Genomic DNA, 14,901 nt, shown 5'->3' with positions numbered 1-14,901 from the left:
GTTGTAATTCAGTTTCTAATCTAATCCTAATCGCATGTGATTACAGAACACCATCATTTCACGTTTATGGGACTGGAGGTTAATACAGAGAATGCTGTTTGAAGGGCTTACTCTTGAAACATGGCCCAGATTCAAAAGGAAGCACATTTATACAGCTATGAATGACATTACCTATGAGCCACTTCCTATATCCACTCTCTTTAGTTAGTATGCTTCACTCTTTGCGATCCCAGAAAAATCTTGAAAGAGTTTTCCTATTACCCATATAAAATATATTTCTGACACAAGAGACTATTGCCTATTATAGAGAATCACCAGTTTAGTCACATTATAAAATACCTTTGGATATTGATACTTTAAAACTTCACTTGTAGTTGACTAAAGTCATCATTCTAGACTGGGAAAATGAAAATCAAAGTGCCAACTATCAAGATTTGAAATGTTCTGTTAGCAAGGAGTTGGGAAGGCTAAAAGAGGAGGGTAAGAAGAAAGATGATGAAGGAAAAGTCTGCTCACTCTCCATGCAGCCTGGTTGGTATTTCCTGCTTGGAAAGAGATAGCACAGAGTCGGCTTGGTGGCATAGTGGTTAAGGTTGGCGTGCTCCACTTTGGCAGCCCGGGTTCACAGGTTTGGATCCTGGGCTGCAGGCATACACCACTCATCAAGCCATGCTGTGGTGGCAACCCACATATAAGATAGAGGGAGAGAGGCACAGATGTTAGCTCAGGGCCGATCTTCCTCACCCCCCAAAAAAGAGAAAGAGAGAGCACATGGGTTTGTCACAAGATTGAGAAATCATTCTGATTTGGCGTAGCCTCAGTGTGATAGATGACACACTTGGATTTTTGGTATATACTGTGTTCCTTGCAAACTTGAGTCCTGGATTCCAGACTTTATTCTCTAAGACAGGGTCTCACCTTCCACTCTCGTAGAACAGGTACACAGCATCTCAGGACACCGAAAAAACCAATACTCATCATTAGCAGTTACCATAGCTATCTAAATCCTATAGCCAGGGCCATTTAGCTTTCTCCTGCAGGTTCAGCTTTGCCCCACACTCAAGGATGGATGAATTAAGGAGCCCCCTAACTAACATACAGCAGCTCTGAATTAAGCCTGTCTTACAGATTGCACTACCCCAAACTCTCCACAGATTCTAGAAATTAGGCCCATAGGTAGTTCCTTTTGATTAAGCTGGCGCTCGAATTCTAGTTCCAGTATCTAAATAGCTGTCTTGTGTCCTTTCCTTCACGTCCTGCTCTACTACTCCTTGACAGGGTATTGTCTTACTCTCGCTAATACTCTGGGGTACTAGAATCTTGCCCTCGAATCCCAGGCCCAGGACTGCATCCTTTTTGGAGGCCTATGGCCTGCTTGCCGAGACTACTATCTACAACCAACCCTGGACTCTCCCAATGCATCTTCCCATGCCTGCTGCTGGCGCCATATCTGCCCTGACCAGCACCTCAGTCCAACCCCTAGGTCTAGCCTGCCCTGCTCTAGATGGCCCACTTGTCTCTTGGGTCCCAACCATTCTGGTATGCCTGGGACTGAGGGGCTTCCCGGGACACAAGACCTTCCATGCTAAAACCAGGAAAGTCCCTGGGAAACCAGGACGAGTTGATCATCCTATTTCCTACTAAGTTCTGATTTGAATTTGTGCCTCATTTCTGTGTGAGAGGTTATAGATATAAATTAAAGATCTATTAATACCTGAACACATGTGTTGCAAGTCAGATTCCCCAGGAAGCAGACTCAGACATACCCATTAGCATGTAGGAAGTTTAATAGGGAGCGTTCCGTGATCAACATCTGTGGGCAGTGATGTGCTGGTAAATGCTCACCAACTTGCTCTCTGGGAGGGAAGGGAAAAGCCCTTATCTGTGGGGTTTGCTGATGTCTGTGGTGTACATACTCCCACCATGACTGATTTTAAGCTGCTAGCCTGACATCAACCAGCTTGCAAAATCCCTAGAAATTTAACAATTGGCTCCCATAAACCAGTACAAACCAGCTCCAAGATGCCATTGCCAACGGTGGAAGAGAAAAAAGCAAGGTTGAACAGCGGGAGGAGGTGGGTTATGATACATTCACAACAAGGACCACAGCCAACTGCACTGTGAACTCTGAAATTGACATGGCCCTTCAGTGTTGTCCCAGGTTGGGGTAAGGAGGCTGGGTATTTATGCCCACACACTTACCAGTGAAAAAAAAGGGATTACAACATCCAGCAAAGCCGAGGCAACAGTAATTCCTGGAATCCTCCAGCATCGCTCTCAGAAGTTTATAGATTGACTCTTTCATTGCAGTAGGGGGATCTGGACAGTGTGGCAGAGTACCCACTACGGTCCACCCTTTTCACAGCTTGGAACCACTTCTGATAAATTCTTGGAGAACCCACTTCTCCTTTTTAATAGGCCTCTTTCTCTGGGGAAAACTTATAAGAAGAAGGTTAGTGGAACAAACCATAGTCCTACTGCTGTAGTAGTCCCACAAATAATACTCGCAGACGCTCTACTTTACACTCCCTTCCAGATTACTCTCACCCTAAGTTAGCACCACTGCTCATCTACTGCTTACCAGTGGTGTGACTCAGACCCTTAACCTTGAGCCTCCAGTCACCATGCACTTCTTATGCCATGGCTGTTGCACTTTATTTATTGTCAAATGTGAGCAAGGGAGTATCAAGAGACACCCAAGTGGATCACATGAGTGTTCTACATATTCCTTCCTGGCCCCATTGTATAACAGCAACTCAACTTCTCTCTGAAGATTAAGGTTAATTACCTTCATCAAGATAGTGGTTATTCTTCTTATCTGCTGGATCCCTTGGCATGGAAGCCTGAAGTAACCAGGTGGTAGCTGTAATTTAAATTTCAATAGTGTTCTTTCTTTTTTTTCTTTTTTTTTTGTGCTGAGGAAGATTCACCCTGAGCTAACATCTGCTGCCAATCTTCCTCTTTTTGTATGTGAGCCACCACCACAGCACGGCCACTGACAGACGAGTGGTGTGGGTCTGTGTCCAGGAAGGAAACCTGGTCGCTGAAGTGAAGCAAGCCAAACTTAATCACTATTCCACTGGGGCTGGCTCTCAATAGTATTCTTACTGTGTAAGCATTACCCCTTTGAGAAACATGACCCCTAGTCCACAGAACCCAGACTTGTGGTAGCAGGAAGCACAAATTCCCCAAGAAGTTCCCTGGGACCAACCTATGGTTCCTGAACTCATGTATTCTACCTATTGTTGGTGGTTCAAACACTCATTAGCACTCAGATAGTGAATCCATATCAGAAAATATATCTTTTCCAGGCAAAATAAGTCACTTCCCCCTCAAGAATGGAAGAAGGTGCAAAATAGTCAACATACCACCAAGTGGCTAATTGGTCTCCTTGAGAGATGGTAGTGGGGACTCACAGTTGATCTCTATTGCTGGAAGTTTAGACGGGCTGGACACTTGGAAGTGGCAATAGTTAGATCAGATTGGTAAGTGGGAGCTTGTGTCATTAAGCCCATGCACAGCTCCAGCCCTGCCCATGGTAACTCTGTTTGTGTACTCGTTGTGCTAGCACTGCGTAGCTGATAATAGAGCCCAGTTGATGTTAAGCAGTCAAGTCATTCTGGCTAATAGGTTATTAGTGCCTCTTCCAAGGCATATGCACTCTGGTGGCCTTAACATCCCATACAAAGATTTTGTGCCCACTCCAATAAGTCCATCCACATGTCTCTACCCCAGACATCCTTGTTCCTAATATTCCAATCTTTCTCCTCTCTTCCTCCACAGCTGATTATTTGCCACTGCCCATGAGTCTATATATGTGTTAACCTTGAGTCCCTTCTCTTTCCATGAAAGTGAATGATCAGATACCTTACCTGCATCTCTACCTGCCAAGATTTCCTCTCACTGCGGTCTTTTAAGGCCACTCCTAAGTGAAGCTGAGGTGAAGCTATAGTCCACATTCCAAGACAACCCACTTAGGAAAGAAGCCCAGGTTTTTGGTTTTCCATCAGCTGATCACAAGCAACCCCCCTATGCAGTCTGTGTTAGTTTTGTCCTCTGGGAAGCTGACACCAAGCCAGAGTTGGACATGCAAGATATTTATTGGAGGTAACTCCTGTGAAAGATGGAGAGGGAGCAAGAATAGGCAGAGAAAATCTGTCAGGCCAGTAGCTTCTGGATAGCGTGATACGTGATAAAACCAGTGTATTCCATGGTCCTGGGCCCACTCCTGCACCTCTTTCACTGAGAAGTCGATTTCTTCCTTGGATTCTATATTAGGTGGGATTTTGTGACTCTTGACCAGGTACTCCATAAGTCCCCAGAGTGATGCTTCTGGGGTTCTTGGGATAGGAAAAGGCAAACCCATGCCTGGAACTGATGTCTATTCTGGTGAGAAGGAACTGCTGGCCCTTCCAGGACATAAGAGACCAATGTATTCAACATGCTACCGAGTGGCTGATTGATCCCGTCAAGGAACAGTGGCATAGTGGAGGTCAGCATTACTCTCTCTTACTGGCAAATTGGATACTCAGAGTAGCTGAGTCAGCTGAATCAGTAGCTAGATCAGCTTTGTAAAGTAGGAGTTATGCTATTGGGCACACACATGGCCTCCTCTCTCCACAGTGGCCACTCTGCTCACGAGCTCACTGTGCCACTGGGTGGCTAATGTCAACCGGCCAAGTCATTTTATCTACTTGGTTGTTCAGTGCCTCTTCCATGGTTGATGCTTTCTGATGGACATTACTACGTAATACAAAAAAAATTCATATGTCGTGCCCACTCCCGTATGCCCATCTATATATGCCTCCACCCCAGACCTCCTTATCTCTGATTTTCTAGTCCTTCCTCTTCCAGGCCCCTGACTAGTCAGCCAGACTATTCACCGTTGCCTATAAGTTCATAGATTTTCTCACCTCATTTTACTCCTCCTTCTACGAAAAGTGGATGACCAGGAGCACCACTCAGTTTCAGCCATTTGGAACATTTTCCCTCACCACTGTCTTTCAAGTCCGCTCTTGAGAGCGGTTATAATGTAGCTGCATCTATTTTCAGCTTGCACCCACTTACTGAGCTATTCCATTTATAAACCATGATTACGCGTTTTTTTCCTCCTCCTTTAACTGGTCATAGGAGGCCCCGCATACGGACATAGGTGTGAGCTGAGGGAGGGGAACAGGTGTAACTGTGGGTGATATGAGGATCTGGACTGCTTGCTTAGGTAGCTCACTAGTGTCTTCCAATCCTGCTCAGGTACAACTCCAAAAATACCATTTCTATCTTACAATGGATTGCTGCTGGGCCTGCCCATCTTTATGAATTGATGGCTCTGAAGGAACCCACTCATTATGGGCAGTTCCAGATGCATGGTCAGTTGGTGTCCATGGTCAAATGTTCCTTTCTCTACCAGAGCCCTGTTTTTCAAAAGACATAGGAATTTCCGCTCTAGATGGCATGGCCTTGTTCCAGAACCCCAGGGGCCTGCACTGTAATTGTCCCTTTAGTACTTTCCGTAAACTCTACATTGTCTCTTTCCCACTATTGATACCTCCAACACCATAGGTTCTGCTGGATAGTATGGCCCAAGCAGCAGAATTGCTCATACCAAAGCCTGTGCCTTCTTCAGAGCTCTTCTCTATTCTGGACCACCCTGAAATCTGGCAGTCTTCCCTGTCACTTATGCTATATGGGTCAGAGGAGAATTCCTAGGTATGTAACAATGGTTCTAAATCAGGGATGATTTTGCTCTCCAGGGGACATTTGGCAAAATCTGGAGCCATTTTTTATTTTCATGACTCGAGGAGGGAGAATGCTATTGACATCAACTTGGGTCGAGGCCAGGGATACAGCTAAACATCCTGCAATGCCCAGGACAGCTCCCTTACACAAAGAATTATCTGGTCCAAAACGCCAATAGTGCCAAAGTTGAGAAAGCCTGGTATACAATGTGTTGCCTTCCGAGCCTGAAGAGACCTACCGGGTGCTGATCTTCCTTATTTGTAGTAGGGAACACGAGACGCAGCCAGTTTCTCTTACTTTGGAGAGGATATCCTGACATGTGCCTGACCACTGGACCCCCGAAAACTCTCCTGGAGTGACAGCTCCCTGAGCTTCAGAGGGTGTATCTCCCTCCTCTGGAATGCGTTGTCTTCTCGAGGACTCCAGTCTGCTAGCTAGCTCTCAGTCAACCTGCCTGATCAGCATAACATCAACGTAATGGATCAAAGTGATGTCCTATGGGATGTCCAGACACTCACAGCTCTTCGAAATGTACTATAACAGATGTTAAGAGTTGATATTGTTCTTAGGTAAAACTGTAGATGGATACTGTTGTCTCTTCCACACGAATGCAAACTGTTTCTGATTTTCTTTCCTAATTGGAATATATTCTCATATTGCCAAATCAGTAGCCACATGACATGTACCTGGGACCTTATTAATCTGTTCTGTCAATGGTTTCACGTCTAACATTACATCTGTTATTAGACCTACCACTTGGTTGAGCTTACAATAGTCCGTAGTCATTCTCTGGGAACCATCTGATTTCTTCAGGGGTGAGAGTAGTGAATTAAACAGAGATATGACACAGACTATCACCCTTTGCATTTTTCAGGGTGGCTTGAATATCTGCTGCTTCCACTCCTGGGATGGGACGTTGTATTTGGGTGGAGACTGAAGATAATATCACAGTCTTTGTTTGACTTTCCCCCCAAAAACAGCTCTTCCTCCACAGGCCAAGGACCATTTGGGGATTACTCCAACTATCTCAATCCCAATTATAAACTTAGGACTGGTCAAACAACCACTGGTAGGTCTGTGGAAACAGTGGACCTACCGTAAGTTGGACTTTGGACAGGGTTCCACTTATCACTTGGCCCCCGTATCTTCCCATTCCAACAAAGGGGTGGTAATGATGCTTTGAGTCTCCAGGTATCAGTTGTCAGCTACAAACCCTGTGTGTGATATTCCTCAAAATGTAGTGTCCTTCTCTGTTCCCAGAGTACAATCACCTGAGTAAATGGCCTAGATCATTTTGGAAAAAGACAAGGGTAGTCTTACAGTATATATTTGCTTGGTGATACAGAGTTTTTCCTCCTGGAGACCTGTTCATCTTTTTAGTCAGTTGGTTCTGGGTCTGAACACTGGCTCAGGTCAGAGAACTGAGTGAGGGATTTTAACCTCTATTGGAGTGGCTGCCCTTGGCCTCTTGCTTCTCCATACTTGCTTTTAAAAAAAGTTTTAGATGTTAAACAGCACGATCATTGAATACCCATCTCTTTTGCCCCTAGGGATGCCGTGTTCTATTAACCATCTCCATGATTCACTGGTCAAGCCTTCGTGTCTAACCCTTCAACCTTGCAGGTCATTACGGTGAATTACGGCCTTGAGGCTTCTGGCAGTTTAATCTTCCACCTGGTTTGGGACGCCATCATTCCCATATCTATTAATGAGCTCAATTCTATGACCACCTCTCTTACTATCATCCTCAGCCTGCAGATGAGAGGAGCCACCAATAAACTCCCTAGTGATACTGGTGCCCCTCTCATATGAACATTTCCGATGATCTTGGGGAATTCAGGGCCACAGGGTCTTGGTGAATGTGGAAATGTCTAGATCCTAATATCTGTCCATCCCCACCCACTGCTTGATCATTGGCTATCGGTGCCCAGGGATAGTGTGTCTTGAGTTTAAATGCTGCAGTGGATTCTGAAAGTGATACAGACAAAGACTGTCACCTGACTAAGATCCTAGAGGCAATTCTTTCTTGAAAGATGTGAGCAGTGCATTTCCACGGCTGCCATGTGGACATAGTTTTGAACTGAAAAAGGCACTAGGGCAACAGAGGTTGATGAGATGGGGATCAAGACTACTTGCTTGTGTAACTTAATTGGGTTCTCTGGCACTGCTAATGCCCAATCACAGTTGTACCACTTCCATCTTACGATGGAGATTGCTGCTGGGTCCATCTGACCTTATGACTTGATGGATCCGACAGAACCTGCCTCATCTTAGATAATTCTGGCCACATGGTCACTTGGTAGCCCATGGTCATGCTCTCTTTTCCAGGGCCCAGAAGCATGCCAGGAGCTTTTGTGAAAGGTGTAATTCACTGCTGCAGATGGCACAGATTGCTCCAAAACCCTAAGAATCTATGTTGTGATTCTCCTATTGGAGAATGCCATAAACTCCGCATGTTGTATTTCCCATCACAGATTCCTCGAATACCGCTGACTGTGCTGTCATACGGACCTTTCTAAAAATATAGGCAACTCTGCTTGTCTTTTCAGAGATATGAGTTATGGCTTCACTCTGTACATTTGTTTTTTACTTCATTAGTTTTTACTCTTTTCTCCCTACTTATAATTTTGGCTTCCTACTATATGCATTCAAAGCTATAAATCCTGTTTACGATACATGCATTCAAAGTCCTAAATCTCTAAGCATAGCTATAGCTACCTCCCACAATACAATATCCCACAAGATTTGACGTTATTTTTATATTTTAGTTCAAGATATTTCTATTTTTTTCACCCATGAATGTTTTTAGGAGTATATGCTAATTTCCAAACATTTGGAGATTTTCTTATCTCACTGTTAACTTTTAATTCTAATATAACCAGAAAGTAATCTGTGTGATTTTAATCCTTTGAAATTTGTTGAGATTGCCTTTGTGGTTCAGCATATATTCAACCTTGTAATAGTTTACTGTAAATATCTATAGTTATTGGGTGCAGTGTCTAATCTAGGTCCGTTAAGTCATGTCTGCTTATCATGTTCAAAAATTTGATACCTTTGGGGGCCGGCCCCATGGCCAAGTGGTTAAGTTTGCGTGCTCCGCTACGGTGGCCCAGTGTTTCGCTGGTTCAGATCCTGGGCGCGGACATGGCACCTCTCTTCAGCCCACGGTGAGGCGAGGTCCCACATGCCACAACTAGAAGCACCCACAACTAAAATATACAACTATGTACTGGGGGAATTTGGGGAGAAAAAGCAGAAAGAAAAAAGAAAAAAAGAAGATTGGCAACAGATGTTAGCTCAGGTGCCAATCTTTAAAAGAAAAATTTGATACCTTTACTGATATTTTGTATTTGCTTGTTCTATCAGTTCTGAAAGAGACGTGTTAATCTACTACTTGGGTTGTAGACTTTTCTGTCTCTCCTTGTATTTGGGGTTTTTTTGCTTATTTATTTTAATGCTACATTATTAAGTGCTTACAAGCTTAGAACTGCTCTCTCTTCCTACTGAATTAAACCTTTTATCATTATTAAATGTTCTCTATTTCTAGTAATGCTTTTTGCCTTACATTTTAGTCCGAAAATAGTATGGCAACACCAGCTAGTATTTGCATGATATATCTTTTTTTTTTTGAGGAAGATTAGCCCTAAGCTAACATCTGCCACCAATCCTCCTCTTTTTTCTGAGGGAGACCGGCCCTGAGCTAACATCAGTGCCCATCTTCCTCTACTTACATGTGGGACGCCTGCCACAGCATGGCTTGACAAGCGGTGCGTGGGTCTGCACCCAGCATCTGAACGGGTGAACCCCGGGCCACAGAAGCAGATCATGCAAACTTAACCGCTGTGCCACCGGGCTTGCCCCTGATATATCTTTTTAAAAATGCTTTTCTGTTATCTATTAGCACAGGCATACATTTTTTCTCTTATTCTCTAAATGCAAATTATGACTGATTCTTGAGAGCTGAACCAACTCTGTATTCTCCTTTTAGTATCTTGCTGAATACAAACACTTGAGATTTTTGCATTTTTATTTATGAGATTGCCCTATAATTATGTCCTTGTTGAATTTAGTTATCAAGATTATGCTGGGCCTCATAAAATCAGTTAAAGTGTTTCCTCTTTTTCAATCTGCTAAAGACTTTATATAAGATTTGTGTTATTTCTTCCTTAAATATTTAGTAAAATTCACCAGCAAAGCCATGTGTGAGTGAACTTTGAAGTTACAGTTATTTTATTAGATATCAAACTATTACTATTTCCTACTCTTTTCATGTAAATTTTGATATGTTGTGCTTTTCCAAAATTTTTTTATTTTACTCAAGTTTTTAAATATATTGGCATTCAGTTGTTTATAATACCATCTTTTTCTGTTTATTCTGTATCCTTATGATTTTTGGTGTGGCCCTTACAGATGCTTGTGATTTTGTCATTTTTTTGAATCTGGTCTGACTTCCTGTATTACTTATTTAGAACATTAATTTTTTTTTAAAGATTTTATTTTTTTTCCTTTTTTTCCTCCCCAAAGTCACCCGGTACATAGTTGTATATTCTTAGTTGTGGGTCCTTCCAGTTGTGGCATGTGGGATGCTGCCTCAGCGTGGTTTAGATGAGCAGTGCCATGTCCGCACCCAGGACTCAAACCGATGAAACACCGGGCCGCCTGCAGCAGAGCACACAAACTTAACCACTCGGCCACGGGGCCAGCCCCAGAATATTAATTTTTTTTAATTCAATGTACTTGTTAATATGTTTGGGTCTAAATGTACCACAATACATTTTTGTTCTATTTGTCTCTCTGTTCTATGTTTCTTTTCTCTTTTTTTCCCTTTCTTTTTGATTAAACATTTTTTATTATTCCATTTTTTTCCTTTCTACTGGCTTCAATGTTACGCACTTTTTACTATTATTGTTAACATTAGATTTACCCACATATTTACTATTGCTGTCCCTTTTCACTCTTTCCTACATGTCCACATCCCATCTGGAGATAGTTTTCTTCTGTCTGAAAAATGCTCTTTAGTATTTCTTTTTAAGAGCATTTTCTACTTTGTCTGAAAATGTCTTTTATTTCACCTTTATTCTTAAAGGCTAATTTCTTTTTGGTATTGGATTTTAGGTAAAAATACCATTTCACTGTTGTTTGGTTTTTAATATTTTGATTGAGGAAGCAGCTTTTGGTTTAAGTGGTACTCTTCTGAAGGCAATACTTTTTCTGTGGTTGCTTTTAAGATTTTTTCCTCTAATTTTCAGCAGTTTTATTATGATATGCTTGGGTATGGATTTTCTTTGCTTGAGATTGATTCATAAACTTTGAATCAGTTGTTTGCTGTCCTGATAGCTATGGAAAGATCTCAGCTGTTCTCTCTTCATATATTGCTTCTGCCTCTTTCTTGCTCTGCTCTTTCTGGGAAGTTCAATTAAATTCCTGACAAAACTTATTCTCTTCCTTCTGCATTTTTTATTCTTTCAGTTCTCATTGTTTTATTTCTATTGTCTTCTAACAAGTCTTTCAATTCATGAATTCTATCTTCAGCTGTGTCTAATCTGCTGTAAGCCAATCCTTTGAGTTCTTAAATTCAGCTAATACATTTTTGGGTTCTCTAACTTCCATTTGGAACTTTTCTGTATTTTTCAAGTTATCTGCTGAAATCCTCTATCTTGACTTTTATCTCTTTGGTCTCAGTAAGCATATTTTAGTCTGTGTTGTTTTTGTTAGTTTTGATTCATGTTGTCTTGTCTGTACACATACCTTATTATTTTGTGGTGGACATCAATTTGCAGAACTGTTTGTGGAAATACTTTAAGGTCTTGAACTCTAATTCTTCTCCACCTTTATCTACAGGAGGCCATCACAAGTATTGCTTGGCCTCTCAGTTACCTCCTACAGAAATCTTAAAAAACCCCAAGAGGAAAGTGGTCCCACTTTCCTAGATAGGTAGGTTTGTCTATCTAGGCCTTTTTTCTCTCCCAACTGCTGGCTCTAATGCTTCACTATCTTGTCAGCTTTTTGATGGCCTTCAAGTTGATTTTTTGAAACAATTTTGTCCACTTTTTTTTAGGTGTCCTGTTGGAGGGTTGGTTCAAATTCTTACCTGGCATTATTATAAATAGAAATCCCTTCTTGTTGTTTTAAGCCATTTAAATTCTAATTATATAGGAACTTGACTTTCTGTAAGATAACATTAAGTTTGAGAAGGGTGAAGATATGTGGGACATGTAGTAAAAAAAAAAAAAATAGGGTAACCAAATTTGGCTTCTTTTTAAATTCTGCTTGAGTGATATGTTCACATAAAGTGCTTGATTTTTCTTAGAGGGATAACCCTTGGAGCTACCTACTGTGCTAATTTCACTGATGTCACTCATAGTAATTCATTTTTGAATGTTAAACCAAGCTTGCACCCTTGGTCATATTACCATTTTAATATATTTTTAGTTTCAATTTGGTAAACTATCAGTAAGAATTTTTTGATTTATATTCATGAGATATACTGGTCTGTAGTTTTCTTCTAACATTCTTTTCTAGGTTTGGCATCACGGTAACACTGGCATTACAGTATCAATGACACAATGCTCTTGTTCAATTTTCTGGAAGTGACCATGTAGAATTAACTGGAGAGTTAATGAAATCATGTTTATAGCAGACAAAGAAATGTGCCAGAGGAAACTGTCTAAGATTGTTAGATTTTTGGTGAGAACAGTCACTCAGAGAGTTTATAACATTTGGGTAACAGCAAGTCAATTTTAAAACAATGCAAGTGATTCCAAGGGTTTTCCTTGAGTCTTGAGTTCACAGATTTTTACCAATACTACTCAGTTGCTGTCTATTCAAAGAGTCAGTGTCAAGCTGGAAGTGACTGAATAACCTCTATGGATACTCTGTGTGGAACAACTAAAGGGTGAGTATTTTCAAGCAAGTTGAGAAAGCATTCACTACAACCTGAAATAGCATGTTTTTACAACTGATGGTGGTAAGATATAAGCATGGAAAAGAAAGCAGCTTAGTTGGGAAAATTTGTCAAGCTTTTGCAAAGTAAGATTTAAAATCTGTGGTTATCCATTGTATTATTATTATTATTAATTTTTTTTTTTTGAGGAAGATTAGCCCTGAGCTAACATCTGCTGCCAATCCTCCTCTTTTTGCTGAGGAAGACTGGCCCTGAGCTAACATCCATGCCCATCTTCCTCTACTTTATATGTGGGACCCCTGCCACAGCATGGCTTGCCAAGTGGTGCCACGTCCACACCCAGGATCTGCACCAGCGAACCCTGGGCCGCCAGAGCAGAACGTGCACTTAACCACTGCGCCACCGGGCCAGCCCCTATCCATTGTATTATTGATCAGTAGATCCTTTAAGGAAAATATCTGAATCTGTCATGTGTTATTGAACCAGCAGTATTAATGGTGGACTCGATCAACTCTTATGGAATTATCCATTATAAATTCCATGAATTTGTCAGAAATAGAAGCTGAATGACCTGATATACCCTTCCAAATAGAAGTTCAATTTCTTAACACTAGTAAAGTTTGATTGCAATTTTTTGAGCTCAGGGCCAGAATTGAAATTTTTCTAAATGAGAAGACTCACACTCAACCACCATTATTGAACACAAAATGGCTTTTAAAGTAAGCTTTTTGCTCCAGACTTGATGTTTCTTAATGAATTCAATCTAAAATTACAAGGCAAAGTAGCTCTTACCTGCAAAATCTATGCTGCAGTAAAGTCATTTTGATGACAATTAACATTGTTTGGATCATAAGTAATGTCAAGCTGTTTCATATACACTTTCTGTACTACTAGAAGTTAAAACAAGAAATGAATTCTTGGTTTTCAAATATGCATTGGATATACTTTCCAAGATCATGCTATAATTCCCGCAGCAATTTTTGGACTTGATGAAATTGCAAGGGAAATTCCTATATTCCCAAATCTATTTAACTGTGCAATTGTGGAATTTTCACATAATCTTCAATTGGAAACAATTTGCAATGCAATAACATTTTAAATTTTTGTCAATAAAAATTTTGTGTACATTCGTTTTATCTTAAGTATCTATATAATATCCTTGCTTTTGGCCTCTTGGCCTGCAAAGCTTTCCATTTTCAGGATATTTACATTATTTACCATCTAGCCCTTTATAAAGTTTGCTGGTCCACATCCTAATACTTCAAACTGCTAGGTTTTCCCTCACTATGAATTATAGCTTAAGAAGAATGCAGTAAGATGTCCTTTCCTCAACACATTCTTAGATGTTCTCTTCAGAATTGCTTACAAATATCTTCGTATGGTTTTGGGGCTATGTGAAATTTAGCATATGGAACTTCCTCTGATTCTGTGAGCAGCTTTTTCACTTTGAAGAAACTAATTTTCTTTCATTTATGAATTCTCTGATATACAGTGGGAACTGATTTCAAGGACTTTCCCACAGTCTGTGCATCAACGGTGACTCAGGTATGACTACTCTGGTCACATTCAAACTTAATCTGATGGATAAGGCCTCCCTACACACACACGCAGAGTTTCTCTCTTTTGTAAATCTGCTGATGCTGCTGTGTTATTTCCTAGAGTAGTTACCAGAGTTCATATAAATTTCTTTCTAGTATAGGTTTCCTGATAGTATTTTAAACAGATTTCTCCATGAAGGCTCTCTCTTATTTAATGCGAATATAGTTTCTCACACCAGTGAGTTTTCTGATACCTACTGAAATTTAATCTAGCACTTAGTATTTTCCCACTGGGTAAATATATATGGTTTCACTCTGTCTGGATTTTCTGATATACTTGGGAGCTGTGACTTGGAAGTGAAGGAAATGTACAATCACCAGACTCGCAAAGTATCTCCCCAGTATGAACTTTATGTGCAATTCTACTAGTTATCTAATGCTATGTAAATTACCCCCAAACTCAGCAGCATAAAATACTTATTACACTTCTGAGGGACAGGAATCTGGGAGCGGCTTAGCTGGGTAGGTCTGGTTCAGGTTCTCTTGTGATGTTTCATTCAAGCTGTCAGTCGGGGAAGGAGAATCAGCTTCCAGGCTCATTGACGTGATTGTTGGTAGACCCTAGTTCCTCTAGTTGCCGAGGAGACTTACTCCTCATGTGGGACTCTCCATAGGATACTCACAATGACAAATGCTTCCCTCAGAGCAAGAGATCAGAGAGAA

The sequence above is a fragment of the Equus przewalskii genome, chromosome 1 (genome assembly GCF_037783145.1).
Source record: "Equus przewalskii isolate Varuska chromosome 1, EquPr2, whole genome shotgun sequence".
Taxonomy (NCBI): Eukaryota; Metazoa; Chordata; class Mammalia; order Perissodactyla; family Equidae; genus Equus; species Equus przewalskii.
Note: the sequence above shows the minus strand (reverse complement) of the source record.